Raw genomic sequence first — 18,356 nt, forward strand, 5'->3', positions numbered from 1 at the left:
CCAATTTTCAGCTTTTTGCGCTGTCACACTTTGGATGACAATTAGTCACACATGCAACACTTTAGTTATATGAAATTGTTATCATTTTTTCACACAAACAGAGCTTTCTTTTGGTGGTATTTAATCACCAGTCAGTTTTTTATTTTTGTTAAATAAACAAAAAAAGACCGAAAATTTTGTAAAAAATTCACTTTTCTCTGTTCTCAGCATAAATGAGTACACCCAAACAGATTTGTCAGAAAACCTTTACTTTCCTTTCAGAATCAACATTTTCTATGGGACACTATACTACAAAATACTCCCACAAATGCAACCAAGATTTGTTAATTTGCACACACAAAAAAAAGTATTTTTCCTAACAAATTCATTCAAGACCATGTTGAAAAAATGAATACACTCCAATGAAAGTCTTATGCCGCGTACACACGGTCGGACTTTCCGGCGGACTTGGTCCGGCGGACCAGAGTGTGCCGGACAATCCACCCGTGTGTAGGCGCCAGCGGACTTTTCCGGCGGACTTTTTCCCCAAAGTCCGCCGGACCAAGATTTGAAACCTGTTTTAAATTTATCCGCCGGACTCAGTTTCGGGCGGAAAGTCCGCTTGTCTGTGTGCTGGTCCGACGGAAAGTCCGCTCGTGTGTATGCTGGTCCGACGGACCAGATACGACGCGAGGGCAGGGTATTGCATCTCGCGCTCGCTGCAATAGGAAAAACAGATTTTCCTATTGCGGTGAGCGCGGGGCATACCAGGCCCTTAGGTCTGGTATGGATTATAAAGGGGAACCCCCTACGCCGAAAAAACGGCGTGGGGTCCCCCCTAAAATCCATACCAGACCCCAATCTGAGCACGCAGCCCGGCCGGTCAGGAAAGGGGGTGGGGACGAGCGAGCGCCCCCCCTCCTAAACCGTACCAGGCCGCATGCCCTCAACATGGGGGGATGCTTTGGGGGAGGAGGGCCTCTTCCTGACAACCCTGGCCGTAGGTTGTCGGGGTCTGCGGGCGGGGGGCTTATCGGAATTCGGGAGCCCCCTTTAATAAGAGGGCCCCCAGATCCCGCCCCCCCACCCTATGTGAATGAGTATGGGGTACATGGTACCCCTACCCATTCACCTAGGGAAAAAGTGTCAATAATAAAACACACTACACAGGTTTTTAAAATAATTTATTAAACAGCTCAGGGGGGGTCTTCCTCCGGCTTCGGGGGTTCCTCCGGTTCCTCTTCTCCCGGCGTCCGGTTGGTTCTTCTCCGCTCTCTTCTCCCGGTGTTCCAGTTCTTCGGCCGGCTCCTCTGCTGTCTTCAGGTAGCTCTCTTGCCAGCAGAGGTCCGGGCTTCTGGGCTTCTGGGCTTCTTGGCTTCTTCCCTCTTCTCTTCTCCAGATGTTGACACGACGCTCTCTCCGGCTGGACTGCTCTCTGAGGGCTCCGTTGTGACTTATATAGGCGGAGACCCCGCCCCCTAATGATGTCACAGTCCCTGGGCATGCTGGGACTGTGACGTTTTAGGGGGCGTGGTCACCGGGCGATATTGAAGCACCCCCCCATGTTGAGGGCATGCGGCCTGGTACGGTTTAGGGGGGGGGGGGGCGCTCGCTCGTCCCCACCCCCTTTCCTGAGCGGCCGGGCTGCATGCTCGGATCGGGGTCTGGTATGGATCTTTGGGGGAACCCCACGCCGTTTTTTTTCGGCGTAGGGGGTTCCCCTTTATAATCTATACCAGACCTAAGGGCCTGGTATGCCCCGCGACGGGGCTCGCAAGGTGTCAATCTTGCTGATAAAAGCGGCAAGATTGATTTCCTTTTCTAGTCCCGTCGCACATGAGTTACGTTCAAAATGAACGGACTTGTCCGTGTGTGGGCAAGTCCGTTCATTCTGAAAGTCCGCCGTACCTCTGGCGAAAGTCCGTCGGAAAGACGGGCGGACTTAGCCCGCCGGAAAAGTCCGGTCGTGTGTGGGCAAGTCCGTCCTTTTTAAAGTCCGGCGCACCTGGCGGACAAAGTCCGTCAGAAAGTGTGCCGGACCAAGTCCGCCGGAAAGTCCGACCGTGTGTACGTAGCATTAGGGGCAAAGGATTTAGACAACAAAATCCTAATTAACAAGAATTCAACTACAGGTGAGTCTAATTATTCATTAAACAGGTGTCCAGCAGACAGTTGATTATAAAATGGCATTACTTAACAAAAAAAATCCCTTCCTGTTGCTTTCTGTCAGCAATGGCACCACATGGAAGAGAAATGTCACAAGGCCTGAGAAAGAAAATAATTTCTTTATACAAGAAAGGTGAAGGCTACAAGAAGAACAGCAAAGCTTGTCTTATCAGCCAGAATACTGTAGCAAAAGTAATACAAAAATTTAAAATAGATGGAACTGCAACCATGTCACAGAGACATCCAGGCTGTCCACAGAAGTCAACACCTTGACAGGAGCGTCTTCTGATAAGACGGGTTGAAGAAAATCGCCATGCAAGTTCACTGCAGTTAGCTAAAGAAGTAGAAAGCCAAACTGGGGTGATTGTTTCCTGTGACACAATACGGTGTATACTGCAGAGGAATGGCATGCATGGTTGTTGTCCACTAAGGAAGCCTCTCCTAAAGCCCATGCACAAAAAAGCCCACCTAGAATTTGCCAGGGCCCATGCTGAAAGAAAAGAAGACTACTGGAACTCTGTACTCTGGAGTGATGAGAGAAAAATAAATGTTTTTGGAACTGATGGCTTCAAAACTGTATGGTGTTGCAAAGGTGAGGAGTACAACGGAAAATGCATGGTGCCTACAGTGAAACATAGTGGTGGCAGTGTCCTTCCGTGGGGCTGCATGAGTGCTGCTGGTGTTGGGAAGTTGCATTTCATTGATGGTATAATGAATTCACAGATGTACTGCTCTATATTGAGAAGAGAAGATGCCACCATCATTGTTCCATGCCCTTGGTCATTGTGCGCTTTTCCAACATGACGATCATCCAAGACACACATCTAAGGCCACTGTTGCACTTATGAAGAAGAACAGGGTGAAAGTGATTCAGTGGCCAAGTATGTCTCCTGATCTGAACCCAATCAAACACCTGAAGAGACAAGTTGAGCATCAATATCCATCCAGCATCCAGACTGTTCTTGAAGAATGGAAAAGATAGGCTAGGTCGTTCTTGTAGAATGGAAAAAGATAGATTTTGCAATATGTTGCCAACTTGTTCATTTCATGCCTAAAAAAATTTGATGCTGTCCTTACAAATCATGGAGGTCATAAAAAGAAAGATGTAGTAGTTTTTGTTGTGGGATGTATTCATTTTTGCATCAACTAATTTGAGTAAAACTGAAGATTTTGCAATCTAAGTTATATTATTAACCTTACTTTTTTATGCAATGAGCTTAACCAATGTTATAGGTTATAGCTATGCTTTTCTTTGCAGGTCTAGTAAACTTATTTGGTGTATTAAGTAATGTTTTTAATTGTTGCACTTTCTGTTTTCTTAACCCAGAGTCAGTCATTATCAGTTTTAGCATGAGATATTCTAGGGGGTCTCTCAATATTTCCTTTTTGGATAAAGGAATGGAAGCTTTGCACAACAAACATACATACTTCCCATTCATTTCAATAAAAAACTAATGTGGTTCCCTATTACAATCATTGGGGACTCATCTGTACCTTATTAGGGGGCTCCAGGCAGCCATCTTGAGGAGGCTGGTATCTCCAATGGATTTCTTTTTTTTGTTTACAAACGATTTTTATTATGCAAAAGGTCAAGGTATAAAACAATTACAATGATGGTACAAGTATACATACAAATATCTTTAACAGTGAATGTTGTACAGGAAATAAAAAAGGGTTATGGTTATTCAGATTAAATATTGCACAGTGTCATAAATATGCCAGTTATCATGGAGGGAAGAAGGAAGGGCAATTACGTATGTATTAAGGAGAGGAGGTGAGGAAAATTAAATAGAAATTTTTCTAAATCAGAGAGGTGGTGTCCCAGAGGGTCCACTTTTTTTGATAAAGAGGCATAGAGTCATATAACGTGTGGTGAATTTTTTCAGAAAGTCTGATGTTCGACATGCGGTTGAGAATTTGTGACCAAGGTACCGTAGTGGAGCGCCAATTGAAGGCTATAGCCCAATGAATGGAGCTGAGAAATGTGTGGATTAGCCTTGTGCTAGTCATTGGAATATCCTGTATAGGGGAGAAAAGAAGACATATTTGGGGTGTAAGAGAAAACTTCCTACCGGATATTTTTTCAATGATTATGCTAGCCTTATGCCAGGTGTTTTTTATATGGGGACAATCCCAAAAGATATGTAAAAGTGTACCCTGAGAGGGGCAACCCCTAAAGCAGAGTGGGGATAGTGAGGGATAGAATGAGTTAAGTTTAGCGGGGGTGAGATACCATCTATAGAGCAATTTGATGGATGATTCTCTGATCGAGGTTGTTTTGGAACATTTATGGAGATTTGTAAAAATAGTATCCCATTGATCAGGAGTAAATGAGGTATTTAGATCTGATTCCCATTGTAGCATGGGGTGTGACTTCTCAGGCATGTTGGTCTCATTTAAACTTTTATATATTCTGGAGATTAAACCACTATCACGGGGGAAAGAGATACAAATTTGCTCAAATTGTGTATAGGGGGGATGAAGTGTAAGTGAATGATATTTCTGATAGAATTGTCTTATATTTGTATAGTTCTCTCGTTCAGAAGGTGGAAAATCTCTCCAATGGATTTCAGCAGGCATCTTGATACAGAAATGCTTAAATCGCAGTTTATGCATTACTTGGAGCACCAGCAGATAGGGAGAGAGGGGAAAGGATAGGCACCTGGCAGAAAGTAAAATAAGAGGTTTCCTCTTGCAGGGTATCTCTTATGCCAGCTTTGTGGAACTCTTTCATCATCAGTCAGATACACTGTAAGGACTTTGGGGATCTCAGCACAACAGAAAGTACTCCTCAGGCATTCTGTGGTCCGTAAACTCATATTATTTTGCTTTTAAAAAAGTGCTTTTTTGACAGACTTTACCTTTCTGCCTGAAGAAATGTGTAACCCTAAACATATACGGTGCCATTTCTGTACACTACCTAATTTCAATGATCATTTTATTTCTACAATATAAAGCAAGCCCCAAAGTTTGACTTCCCCAAATGTTTGGATATGCTGGTTATGCCCCCACCCACCTGCTGCTTTGAGTTCTGGCCTGGATGACTGGTTTCATCTTCTTACATGGCTGCCTGTCCAGGCTGAGTTTGAGATTGGCTGAGCTTATTCTTGCTTCTTAGCAGGCTGAAAGCAAAAAGCATAATATCTTGCTGTCCTAGTCTTCTCCTTGATATAGTCATGGCTGTTGTTACAGTCGTGCAACATTTAAAGCTCAACCCCAGCAAATTATTTTATTTTGTCTTGAACAGAGCGGGGAGGGGTTCGATCTCCTGTCAAGTTTTTATTGTTATCTGTCAACATAGAGATTTTCATTATGTCAGGAGAGAGGAAGTGATAAAAAATCCCTCTAATAAGGACACTGAAGTAGACGTATTATAGTATACTGGGGAAGGGTTGGAGAAATAAATTACTGTTCTTTACTTACTGTCCCAGTTAAGGAGACCTGCATGGCACCAACAATCTGTTGATCACTGGTGCAATGCTTTACAGGCTCAAAAAAACAAATAATAAATCCACATATTTTTACCTGCAAAAAAATGCACATTATATATTTTTTTTAAAGTGAACTTATCTTTTAAGCTACTTGACTTGCACAAACATCAGTTAAACTGCTGGCAAACATTTGATGGCTTCTGGTTAGGTAATGGTGGCTTAGACCTTAAATTGTTATTGCAGTGTAGATTGTTTCAGTTGAAGTGTGTCGGAAACATTATCTTTTGTTCTCCCAGACAGGATTATACAGAATCAGAGTGCTGGATTTTTATGTACAGTAACAGAATGAATAGAAGAGATGCTAAGTACGATAAATTCTATTATGATGTGCAACTGAACTAATTCTTTGTTAATACTTTGTACTGTTGCATATAATCACTGCGCAAACTGCCCAGTAATCCCAGTGTGTCATATTAGAGTGAGCTTTGGCTGGGAACATGATGTAACAGTTTCTTACCGGTAATCGCGATGCACATACACTATATAGATCTGTAGTGTCATACACAACACAGTGATTTATCAAATTACATATTGACAAAAAGAAATGGACATCAACTATTTATCCCCAGCATGTTGAAAGGAAGAAAAGGATATCTGCTAAAAAGCAAAATATCTGTGTTACACAGTTACATTGTTAGCTTGAAAAAAGACACAAGTCCATGTAGTTCAAACTATATAAAAAAAATAAATAGAAAACCACCATACAGAATCCTATACCCACAGTTGATCCAGAGGAAGGCACATAAAAAACCCTATACAGCATGCTTCAATTTGTTCCAGTAGGGGGGAAATAAATTCCTTCCTGATCCCCCAGAAGGCACTTGGATATTCCCTGTGTAACAAGGTCGTGGCTAAGAATGAGAGTGAAAGAAACAGTGGCTGCAGCTGCTACCCTGTGGTGCTGAACTGGTTAACAGCTATTTCAGCAAGAGGAAGGAGCTGCTGAACAGGAAGAGTTCAAGGCCTGAATCGGGCAGCAATGCACTGTGGGGACTGTAGTCCAGAGGAGAGACTCTACTGCTGGGGTCAGGAACCCATCGAGCGCGATCCACCTGTGGACTGCGGGCAGGTGACAGGTGGATCGTAAACAGATCCCCAGGTTGCCAACACTGTGTTTTTCCCCCGACTGCTTCCGAGCATGCAGGCACACACTCAACCAATCCAAGCCTTCAGAGACAGCTCCCGCCTCTTGCATATGTGCAGCTGCGGGGCGGGCAAAGCTTCAGAAATATCTTGGGAGGGTTCGAGCTTGTAACCAAACATGCTCGAGCTCTTTCAATGACTACAGTGCACGCCTCCGCACCGGCCCTCCATCTCCGATTCATCCAAGGCACTTGGAGAGGAGGGTGGTGGGGATCAGAACATGCAGCTCTGCCATGACCACTTCCCTGCATCACTCTGCATAAGTAAAAAAATGTTGTGCCTTCCTGACCCCCCAATACTATACCCTCCTAACCTCCCTGAACCATGCTCCTCTGACCTCCCTGTACCATGCCCTTCTGACCCCCCATGTACTCTGCCCTCCTGCCCCCCCCCAGTACAGGGCTCTTCTGAATCCCCTGCCCTCTTGAGCTCCTGGTACCATGCCCTCCTGACCCCCCAATACAATGTCCTCTTGACCACCCCCCCAGCACCATGCCCTCCTGATCCCTCAGTTCAGTACCCTTCTATCCTCCCTGCACCATACCCTCCTGACCCTATGGAGAAGGGTGGATGGAGGGCGCGTGATCAATTGCTCACATCAAAATACGTATAATTTATTCATGTATGATAAAATAAAACAAATAGATAATACCAATACTACGTTTCATGCAAACAGGTAACAAAATATGCATACAATAAAAAATAAAAATAGGTTAAAAGTAACACAAGCCCATGTTAAGGTGAGTGTTTAAAATCAGCTGACGCATTTCGAGGATAACCTCTTCATCAGAGCCTTGAGAACCAGGGCACAGTCTGTATAGGCCGGTAGGCCAACATGTGTACATAAAAAGGAATGGCTAGTTGGGAGGTGTAGCCTGTGATGAATAGTTGGTTTTTCTGAGTTCCATACCAGTCCACGTTCAAACGTTCTAGGTGGAACAGAGATCAAAAAATATATGTATATAATATATATATAAATATAAATATAATTATAAATAAAGTATGGAGCACATGGCAAGTATATGCAACACAAGAGACATATGATAAATTCAAATAAATTTGATAGATGGAAATCACATATATATACATAAAATTGATAAAGGATATAATGTCTATAAAAACCATAAATGATTAATCGATGGTGAACCTTGAAGCAACAAAGTAGAAACTTAACAACATAAAATAAAAAAAAAAAAAAAAAGGAGGGAGATGATGGACTGGTGACTAGATGTGTGAACATTAATAATTTTTTTGTTTTTTGTTTTTGGCACATTATCCCTGCTTTCTGTATGTCACCCAGATGGGCAGGGACGTTTTTTGGTTTCACTATGCTCCACTCTCACTCGAGCCCCCCTGCTTCCACACACCCTCTGTGTGCTCGCAGACTAGAGCCGCCTGTGTGTGTGTTTTTTTCCTTCCCACACGGCACACACCAGACCGGCTCATTCACTGCAAGGACTCCGCCGGCGCATCCCTTGTCTTTGGGAGCTGACAGGAGTCCGGTCGTGTGTTCGCCTTTGGAGCGCACGACCACGCCCACTCCCTTACGTGCGTTCCAGTGTCGGCCACACCCCCCTCCTTTCCAGCTCACCACATGCACATGCAGCCCGCGCTCAGCCCCGCCCCCAACCGGCTTATAACACACAAGCATGTCCTCCTCATCCTGACATTCACCTATGTTTGAGGCGGAGAGACAGCTTCAGACACACACGGCTCCAGCATTGTATAAAGAGATATCTTCCCTCTTCCATCCTCCTAGAGCACAGGACTGCCTTCTCCCCCTAGGACGTACACAGGCTGCAGCCTCTCCTCCATCCAGCCCGTGAGACAGGTCAGGTATCCAGTCTCTTCACTAACTCTGCATCATGCTATGAAGTTTCATTTGTCTGCTTACCAGTGTTCTGAGGGATCCCTCCCAGGTTACCCCTCTGGTCTCCCCCTGATTTTTTCAACACTGTGCCCCCCCCCCTTTCAGGTTCACCCCACAGTCTCACATCAACAATTTAAAGGAGAACACACATACTGTTAACATACCACATAGGTAGGTGTGTTCACACATCTAGTCACCAATCCGTCATCTCCCTCTTTTTTTTTTTTTTTTTTTTTATGTTGTTAAGTTTCTACTTTGTTGCTTCAAGGTTCACCATCGATTAATCATTTATGGTTTTTATAGACATTGTATCCTTTATCAATTTTATGTATATATATGTGATTTCCATCTATCAAATTTATTTGAATTTATCATATGTCTCTTGTGTTGCATATACTTGCCATGTGCTCCATACTTTACTTATATTTATATTTATATATATATTATATACATATATTTTTTGATCTCTGTTCCACCTAGAACGTTTGAACGTGGACTGGTATGGAACTCAGAAAAACTAACTATTCATCACAGGCTACACCTCCCAACTAGCCATTCCTTTTTATGTACACATGTTGGCCTACCGGCCTATACAGACTGTGCCCTGGTTCTCAAGGCTCTGATGAAGAGGTTATCCTCGAAACGCGTCAGATGATTTTAAACACTCATCTTAACATGGGCTTGTGTTACTTTTAACCTATTTTTATTTTTTATTGTATGCATATTTTGTTGCCTGTTTTGCATGAAACGTAGTATTGGTATTATCTATTTGTTTTTATTTTATAATACATGAATAAATTATACGTATTTTGATGTGAGCAACTGATCACGTGCCCTCCATCCACCCTTCTCCATATAGTCTTACTCTGACCACCCCGGGGTCAGTTTGGGCAGCGGGACATGCAATACCATCTCTTTCAGTTTCTCTACAGCTTACAATACTACCATTCCAAATCTAATACATCCTCACAAGCACAGGAGTAATCTTTCCTTGTCCACTTTTTGCATCATACTCTCCTGACCCCCCTGTCCTCTGCCCTACTGATTCCTATACACTGCTCTTCATACTGCTGACCTCTGTATACTTCTCTTCGCCCTATTGACCTTTGTACACTGCCCTACCTACTACTGACCTCTGTACACTGCCCTATGTATTACTGACCTCTGTACACTGCCCTAATGAGAGTTCACCACTCTAAGATAATCACCCCTCCCAGTATCAGCTGTCTCCACGATCAGGGCCGGACTTATCATTGGGCTTGAGTGGGCTCAAGCCCATGGGCCCTGCCTAATAGGGGGCCCTGCGGGCAGGGCCGGATCCACGGCAAACTCCCGCCCACTAGCCAGCCCATTTCGCCGGCACCGCTGCTTATTATTTAACGGGGACCGATCGGGCTTGTGTACTCTCACTTCCTGGTAGCGGTGGAACGCAAGATAGGGCCTCCCATGTCTTGCATCATTTCCGGCTGATTACATCACGTCCGCCCTACCGTGCGTTCCACCGCTACCAGGAAGTGAGAGTACACAAGCCTGATCGGTCCCCGTGAAATAAAACGGGCTGGCTAGCAGGCGGGAGTTTGCCGCCCCTCCGAATGTTAGAAATCATGGGGCCCCCGTACATCCTACCTGACAGGGCCCCCTTCGACCCGGTGGCAGGCGACATGACAAGTGACACCCTACATCCCCTGGCAAGTGACACCCTGCATCACTGACAAGCGACACCCTGCATCCGCTGGCAAGTGACACCCTGCATCCCCTGGCAAGTGACACCCTGCATCCGCTGACAAGTGACACCCTGCATCCCCTGGCAAGTGACACCCTGCATCCACTGACAAGTGACACCCTGCATCCCCTGGCAAGTGACACCCTGCATCCGCTGAGAAGTGACACCCTGCATCCGCTGACAAGTGACACCCTGCATCCGCTGACAAGTGACACCCTGCATCCGCTGGCAAGTGACACCCTGCATCCCCTGGCAAGTGACACCCTGCATCCGCTGACAAGTGACACCCTGCATCCGCTGACAAGTGACACCCTGCATCCCCTGGCAAGTGACACCCTGCATCCGCTGACAAGTGACACCCTGCATCCCCTGGCAAGTGACACCCTGCATCCACTGACAAGTGACACCCTGCATCTGCTGGCAAGTGACACCCTGCATCCGCTGGCAAGTGACACCCTGCATCCCTTGGCAAGTGACACCCTGCATCCGCTGACAAGTGATACCCTGCATCCGCTGACAAGTGACACCCTGCATCTGCTGACAAGTGACACCCTGCATCCCCCGGCAAGTGACACCCTGCATCCGCTGACAAGTGACACCCTGCAGCCCCTGGCAAGTGACACCCTGCATCCGCTGACAAGTGACACCCTGCATCTGCTGGCAAGTGACACCCTGCATCCGCTGGCAAGTGACACCCTGCATCCGCTGACAAGTGACACCCTGCATCCGCTGACAAGTGACACCCTGCATCTGCTGGCAAGTAACACCCTGCATCCACTGGCAAGTGACACCCTTTATCCCCTGACAAGTGACACCCTGCATCCGCTGACAAGTGACACCCTGCATCCCCTGGCAAGTGACACCCTGCATCGCTGACAAGTGACACCCTGCATCCCCTGGCAAGTAACACCCTGCATCCCCTGGCAAGTGACACCTTGCATCCCCTGACAAGTGACACCCTGCATCCGCTGACAAGTGACACCTTGCATCCCCTGACAAGTGACACCCTGCATCCGCTGACAAGTGACACCCTGCATCCGCTGACAAGTGACACCCTGCATCCGCTGACAAGTGACATGGCAAGTGACACCTTGCATCCACTGGCAAGTGACACCTTGCATCCACTGACAAGTGACACCTTGCATCCACTGACAAGTGACACCTTGCATTCGCTGACAAGTGACACCCTGCATCCGCTGACAAGTGATGTGGCAAGTGACACCCTGCATCCGCTGACAAGTGACACCTTGCATTCGCTGACAAGTGACACCCTGCATCCGCTGACAAGTGACGTGGCAAGTGACACGCTGCATCCGCTGACAAGTGACACCCTGCATCCGCTGACAAGTGACACCCTGCATCCGCTGACAAGTGACATGGCAAGTGACACCTTGCATCCGCTGACAAGTGACACCCTGCATCCGCTGACAAGTGACGTGGCAAATGACACCCTGCATCTGCATCCGCTGACAAGTGACACCCTGCATCCGCTGACAAGTGACGTGGCAAGTGACAATCTGCATCTGAAGGCAGGTGACGTTGGCAAGTGACATGCTCAGGCTCCGACTGATTCTGCTTATGGTGAGTTGAACTATTTTATTTTATATAACAATGTAATAATAGAAATATTGCACTTCAATAATTTTTTTGTGATACAGCACCGCGTCGATTTAACTGACAATTGCGGCGTTGTGTGATGCTGTACCCAAACACTCGGCTACTCTCGGCTCCACTCGGGACTGCGAGAGGACCCAAGAGCCGCCGAGAGGACCCGAGAGCCGCTGAAATACACAGGACTCTGTATCTCGTTGGTGCCATTTTTAAACTTCAAGACTGCAATGACAAGGCTGCAAATGACAAGGCTGCACTGACAAGGCTGCAATGACACTGGACAAGGCTGCCGATGGATGGACAAGGCTACAGATGGATGGACAAGGCTGCAGATGGACGCTGTGCAAGGCTGCATTGATGGGCATTTAAATGTAAGTTTTTTTCCTTAAACGTCCCTCCTAAAAGTTTTTTTCCTTAAAATTCCCTCCTAAACTTGGGGTGCGTGTTATACGCCGGCGCGTGTTATACGCCGATAAATACGGTAATGTATAGAAGGTAGGGCTCAAAAGCGACTCAAGCCCAGGGGCCCCCAACACCCTAAGTCTTGCCCTGTCTGGGTGCCAGCTCTGGTTGCAACAGGCACATGATATCGAAAATACTGAATAGCCGCACTCCAAATGTTCACCTTTTATTTCATAAAAACAGCATCCAAATACATCCACGGATAAGTACAAACCAACACGCACCGCTAACACGTTTCACACCAATCACGGTGCTTACCCATATCCAAAGTGATTCACCAACATATAGACATATATATATACCCCTCTAGACAATAAAACAATTAAGACTAAGGGCTCTTTCACACGGACGTGTCCGTGTACAGAGCCCGCTCTGCTCAGCGGGGGATCGCTTCGTCGATCCCCGCTGAGCAGGTAAACCACAGGTCCGTCTCAGCACACTGTGCAGGGACGGACCTGTCAGAGAGCCGCTCTCCCCTATGGGGGATCAGATGATGACTGACTGTCGAGTCCATCGTCATCCGATCCACAAATGGATGGAAAAGTAGGTTTTTCCTCCATTACACTTTTTCGGATCGGAGGGGGTCGGATGTCAGCGGACATGTCACCGCTGACATCCGACGCTCCATAGAGGTCTATGAAGGGTCCGTTCAGGTCCGCCTAAAAAACTGACAGGCGGACATGAACGGATCGTTCGTGTGAAATAGCCCATAGACATGTGAAATGTTGATTGTCCATGAGTGTCACCTGTGAATATCAAGAACACAGATAGCCAATGTCTATTAACCATTAAATCGATAATTGACTTTTCACAATATTTTTCATGTTTCTGTTTTTTCCCACCCTCTACTCTCTAATGTAAATAAAATAAACATAAAAAAAGGCACATGTGTGTATATAAATACAATAAAAAAGGAGGGGGGAAGGGAGAGAGGGAGAAGGGATGAGGGGAAAGGGAAGGAAAAGGGAGGGACAAGGAAAGAAAGGGGAAGATGGGGGGTGGGGGGGGGAAGGGGGGGAGGAGGGAAGATGAAAGAGGAAGGGAAAGGAGGGAAGATGGAAAAAAGTGTGGGGGGGGGGGGGGGGGGGAGAGAAAGAAGGGATAGAAAAGGTGGAAGGAAAATCAATATATAATATATAATGAAAATGATACCTTAGTTACTCATAGAAATGTGAGATATCCCATTCAAAGTTAAGGCCAAGGGGCTTTCTATTATTAAGGTGAAAGATCCAATACACCAGTGGCGGTGCGTCCATAAAGGACGCAGGAGTGCTGCCCCCTCTCTCATGGCACCGCTCTATCACCAAAGAGATTCATGCATTGCATGAATCTATCTATGGTCGCCGCTGACACCCCCTTTTCAGGTGTCTGGCCCCATTTCGGGCACCGGGCACCTAAATTAGAGCAGCCATAGAGAACCATAGGCTATAATAGGTGCCCAAAAAGGTGAACAGTGGGTGCAATGCTGTGTGTTCGCTGTTCACTCAGCTGTGTGTTAGCAGAGCGAAGGAATTTGCTTTGCTAACACTGAACCGCCTCTCAGCCAATCAAGTGCTTGGGTCTGTTACCTGTCACCTGATTGACTGAAACGTCAGGCGCTGTGATTGGACGCCTGATAGAGAGGACGGAAGAAGACATCGAGGGGCATGCAGGACACCTCCACTGACCCGCTGAAAGATAAGTGCCGGGCAATGCACACTGGCAGCATTTGATGGGGCACAGTAGCGGCATTTGATGGGCACACTGGCAGCATTTGATGGGGCACATTAGCGGCAATTGATGGGCACACTAGCAGCATTTGATGGGGCACAGTAGCTGCAATTGATGGGCACACTGGCAGCAATTGATGGGTACAGTAGCTGCGTTTGATGGCACAGTGGCTGAGCTTGATGGGCACAGTGGCTGCATTTGATGGCACAGTGGCTGCATTTGATGGGCACAGTGGCTGCGCTTGATGGGCACAGTGGCGGCGCTTAATGGCACAGTGGCTGCATTTGATGGGCACAGTGGCTGCGTTTGATGGGCACAGTGGCTGCGTTTGATGGGCACAGTGGCTGCGTTGGATGGGCACAGTGGCTGCGTTTGATGGTACAGTGGCAGCAATTGATGGGCACAGTAGCTGCGCTTGATGGCACAGTATCTGCGTTTGAGGGGCACAGTGGCTGCGTTTGATGGTACAGTGGCAGCAATTGATGGGCACAGTAGCTGCGTTTGATGGCACAGTGGCTGCAATTGATGGTTTTTTTTTTCAGTTTGTTTGCGCCCCCCAAAAAATTTTAAGCACCAGCCGCCACTGCAATACACCTCTCTTTTACACAACAATCTAAACTTGTCACCTCCCCTTTTAGATAGCACAATCTTTTCAAACCCCTGGATATGCAAACTGCTGACATCCTTGTCCTGACATTGATTCCAATGTCTTGCTATATTGGTTGAATGATCCTTAGCTATGTCATACAGATGGTCACCTATTTGGTCTCTCAATCTACGGGTCATGCGACCCACATATTGAACAGAACATTGTTCACAGGTAATCGCATATACCACAAATTTAGTATTGCAGTTAATAAATGTAAATACCTTAAAATCCTTATGCTGGGTACACACAAGCAGACTTTTCGACGGACTAGGTCCGACAGTCTTTCCGACGGACTTTGCAGCGTAGGTCCGCCAGACTTTCAAACAAACAGACTTGGACACACACGATCACACCAAAGTCCGACGGATTCGTACGTGATGACGTACGACCGGACTAAAATAAGGAAGTTGATGGCCAGTAGCCAATAGCTGCCCTAGCGTCGGTTTTAGTCCGTCGGACAAGCATACAGACGAGCGGATTTTTCAACCGGACTAGAGTCCGTCGGAAAGATTTGAAACATGTTTTATTTCTAGGTCCGTTGGACTTTTGGGAAAAAAAAGCCCGCTGGAGCCCACACATGATCGAATTGTCCGAAAAGGGTCCAGTCCGCCGGACCAAGTCTGCCGGAAAGTCTGCTCGTGTGTACGCGGCATTATTCAAAGAGTTAGAATGTATCACATCTCCCCTTTTTATGTGGGAACAACAAGAGCAACCATTACCTCCATATTTATATGATTTGAATTGTAACCAATGTGGATGATAAGGTCTGCTCGTGTAGAGACTTGGGGATAAAGTGCCGTCAATAGTATGGGCTCTACGAGACACTGATCTGATACCTCTAGATAGCACCTCGGCATAGATAGAATCATTGTACAACACAGGCAGATATTTCACAATCGTGTTTTTAATTCTATTAAATTCAAAACTGAGAGAAGTTGAAAAGACAGGGATATTAACAGACCCAGACATGTCACGATTATTGACATGTCTGTTCCTATCTTTAGGTCTGCCTGGTTTGTCACAAAGGAGATCACCTCTCTCAGTGTTACTGGCAATGTTGAGGGCTCTGTTGAGGACAGACTCAGGGTAACCTCTATCCATGAAGCATGATTTCATTTTACAAGCTTCCATCTGGAAGTCAGACTCATTACTACATATACGCTTCAACCTTAAAAACTGGCAGACTGGAATACCTCTAATGCTTTGCACACACAATCGGACTTTCCGCCAACAAAACCGTGGAATTTTGTCCGAAGGGCGTTGGCTCAAACTTGTCTTGCATACACACGGCCACACAAATGTTGGCCAACAATTACGAACGTAGTGACGTACTAGACGTACTACGTGGTTTTTGAGCTCTTTAGCGCCACCCTTTGGGCTCCTGCTAATTTTCGTGTTAGTAGAAGTTTGGTGAGTATTGATTCGTGCTTTTCTTTTCCCGCTTTTCATTTCATGCTTCTCAGTTCGTTTCTGAACGGCCACTCATCAACCAAACATGTTGCAGAATCAGAGGAGATAACGTGTTATTTATTATTGGCCTTGGAGTTATTGCTTTGACATTATTTTTTTGGTTGAATAATGATTTGTTTAGGTATATTTCCTATATTTTTTGGATGCATAGAATGCACTTTTTGGTTAAGTTCTATTGGCAGATAGCATGTCTAATTTTTTTTTTTTTTGTGTTAATGCACAATAAAAAAATTGTGTAGAATAATACTTGGCTATGTGACAGTTTGGGAGTAGGCAGTTACATTTTAAAAAATACAATGTAAAATTGACCAGCAAGGGACACCAACATAGTTGTATCTTTGATCTTATAAACTAGGGGATAATGATGTAGTGGTAACTTTCACAAATAATAAAAAAAAAACATAATAATATTATTCTTGATATCACTAGAAAAAAAAGGCCTTTGAAAATTTGTTTGCAATAACTCCATCAGTATCACCAGCAAAGCAGCTTCATTATTATCCTATTAAAGAAGAAGAGAATTGTGCGCTGCATTTGGAGATTTCATAATTTGCCACGTCACGAATGTTAATTCTCCATTACAAACGTTAGTTTACAAGACTGACTGCTTCTGTTTCCGAGCATGCATGTTTGTACTTTGGACTTTTGTCCGACGGACTTGTGTACACACAATCGAAAAATCCGACAACACATATTTGTTGGCGGAAAATTTGAAAACATGCTAGCCAACATTTGTTGGCAAAAAGTCCGACAACAATTGTCCGATGGGGCATACACATGGTCGGATTTTCCGCCAACAGCCTGACATTCAACATTTTCCATCAGAAAGTCTAATGATGTTTATGGGGCTTAATAGTATGCTTGGGGTGACCAGAGTCTGCCCTCAACAGAGAGTATTGCCGCTGACAGTTTCCTGTAGAGCTTGGATGAAACACCAGCCTCTTCGCCCACCAAGACAACAGCAAGGAACTCTATCTGTCTCTGATCCATAGTACCCGTAAAGCTCAAATTGAGACAATTATCATTAATATACAGAAGCTTTTCGCTGATATCCCCCACTTCCTTAGTGCAAAGAGCAAATCGTCTATATAACAATGGTAGAAATTAACCCTAGAACGATGGGGATAACCTCTCCCACCATCCCATGTATAAATTGGCAAAGGAGGAGGAAAACTTGGCACCCATGGAGGCCCCGCACTTCTGGAGATAGTAGTCCCCATCGAACATAAAAAAATTATGGGTAAGTAAATATTCCAAACAACATAAGATGAACTCTTGATGGACTAAAGAGTAACTGCTGGTGTGTTTCAAAAAGTAAGCCACTGCCTGAAGACCTAAAGAATGAGGAAAATACAAACTTGCTACATTGCAGGTAATCCATACTAGATTAGGGCCCGATTCAAGATGTGCTACATCTACTAGAAGTTACTTGGTATCTATAAGGAAACCAGGCAAAATGAAAACCAGAAGCTGTAGTTGGTGATCAAGCCATTGACCCAAACGTTCGTTTAGGGACCCGATACCTGCCACTATGGGTCTACCATACAAAGGACTACATCATTTTTGTACTTTAGGCAAGTGATGAAAAATGGGCATTATTGGGGCTTCTGGGATAAACATCTCTTATCCACAGTGAAAATACCTGCTGTCACTGGTCTATCCAAAAATGTGTGCAGATCCTTGATAAAAGTGGATGTACAGTATCTCACAAAAGTGAGTACACCCCTCAAATTTTTGTAAATATTTTATTCTATCTTTTCATGTGACAACATTGAAGAAATGACACTTTGCTACTATGTAAAGTAGTGAGTGTACAGCTTGTATAACAGTGTAAATTTGCAGTCCACTCAAAATAACTCAACACATAGCTATTAATGTCTAAACTGCTGGCAACAAAAGTGAGTACACCCCTAAGTGAAAATGTCCAAATTGGGCCCAGTTAGCCATTTTCCCTCCCCGGTGTCATGTGACTCGATAGGGTTACAAGGTCTCAGTTGTGAATGGGGAGCAGGTGTGTTAAATTTGGTGTTATTGTTCTCACTCTCTCATACTGGTCACTGGAAGTTCAACATGGCACCTCAT

This window comes from Aquarana catesbeiana, linkage group LG10 (genome assembly GCF_042186555.1).
Source record: "Aquarana catesbeiana isolate 2022-GZ linkage group LG10, ASM4218655v1, whole genome shotgun sequence".
Classification (NCBI taxonomy): domain Eukaryota; kingdom Metazoa; phylum Chordata; class Amphibia; order Anura; family Ranidae; genus Aquarana; species Aquarana catesbeiana.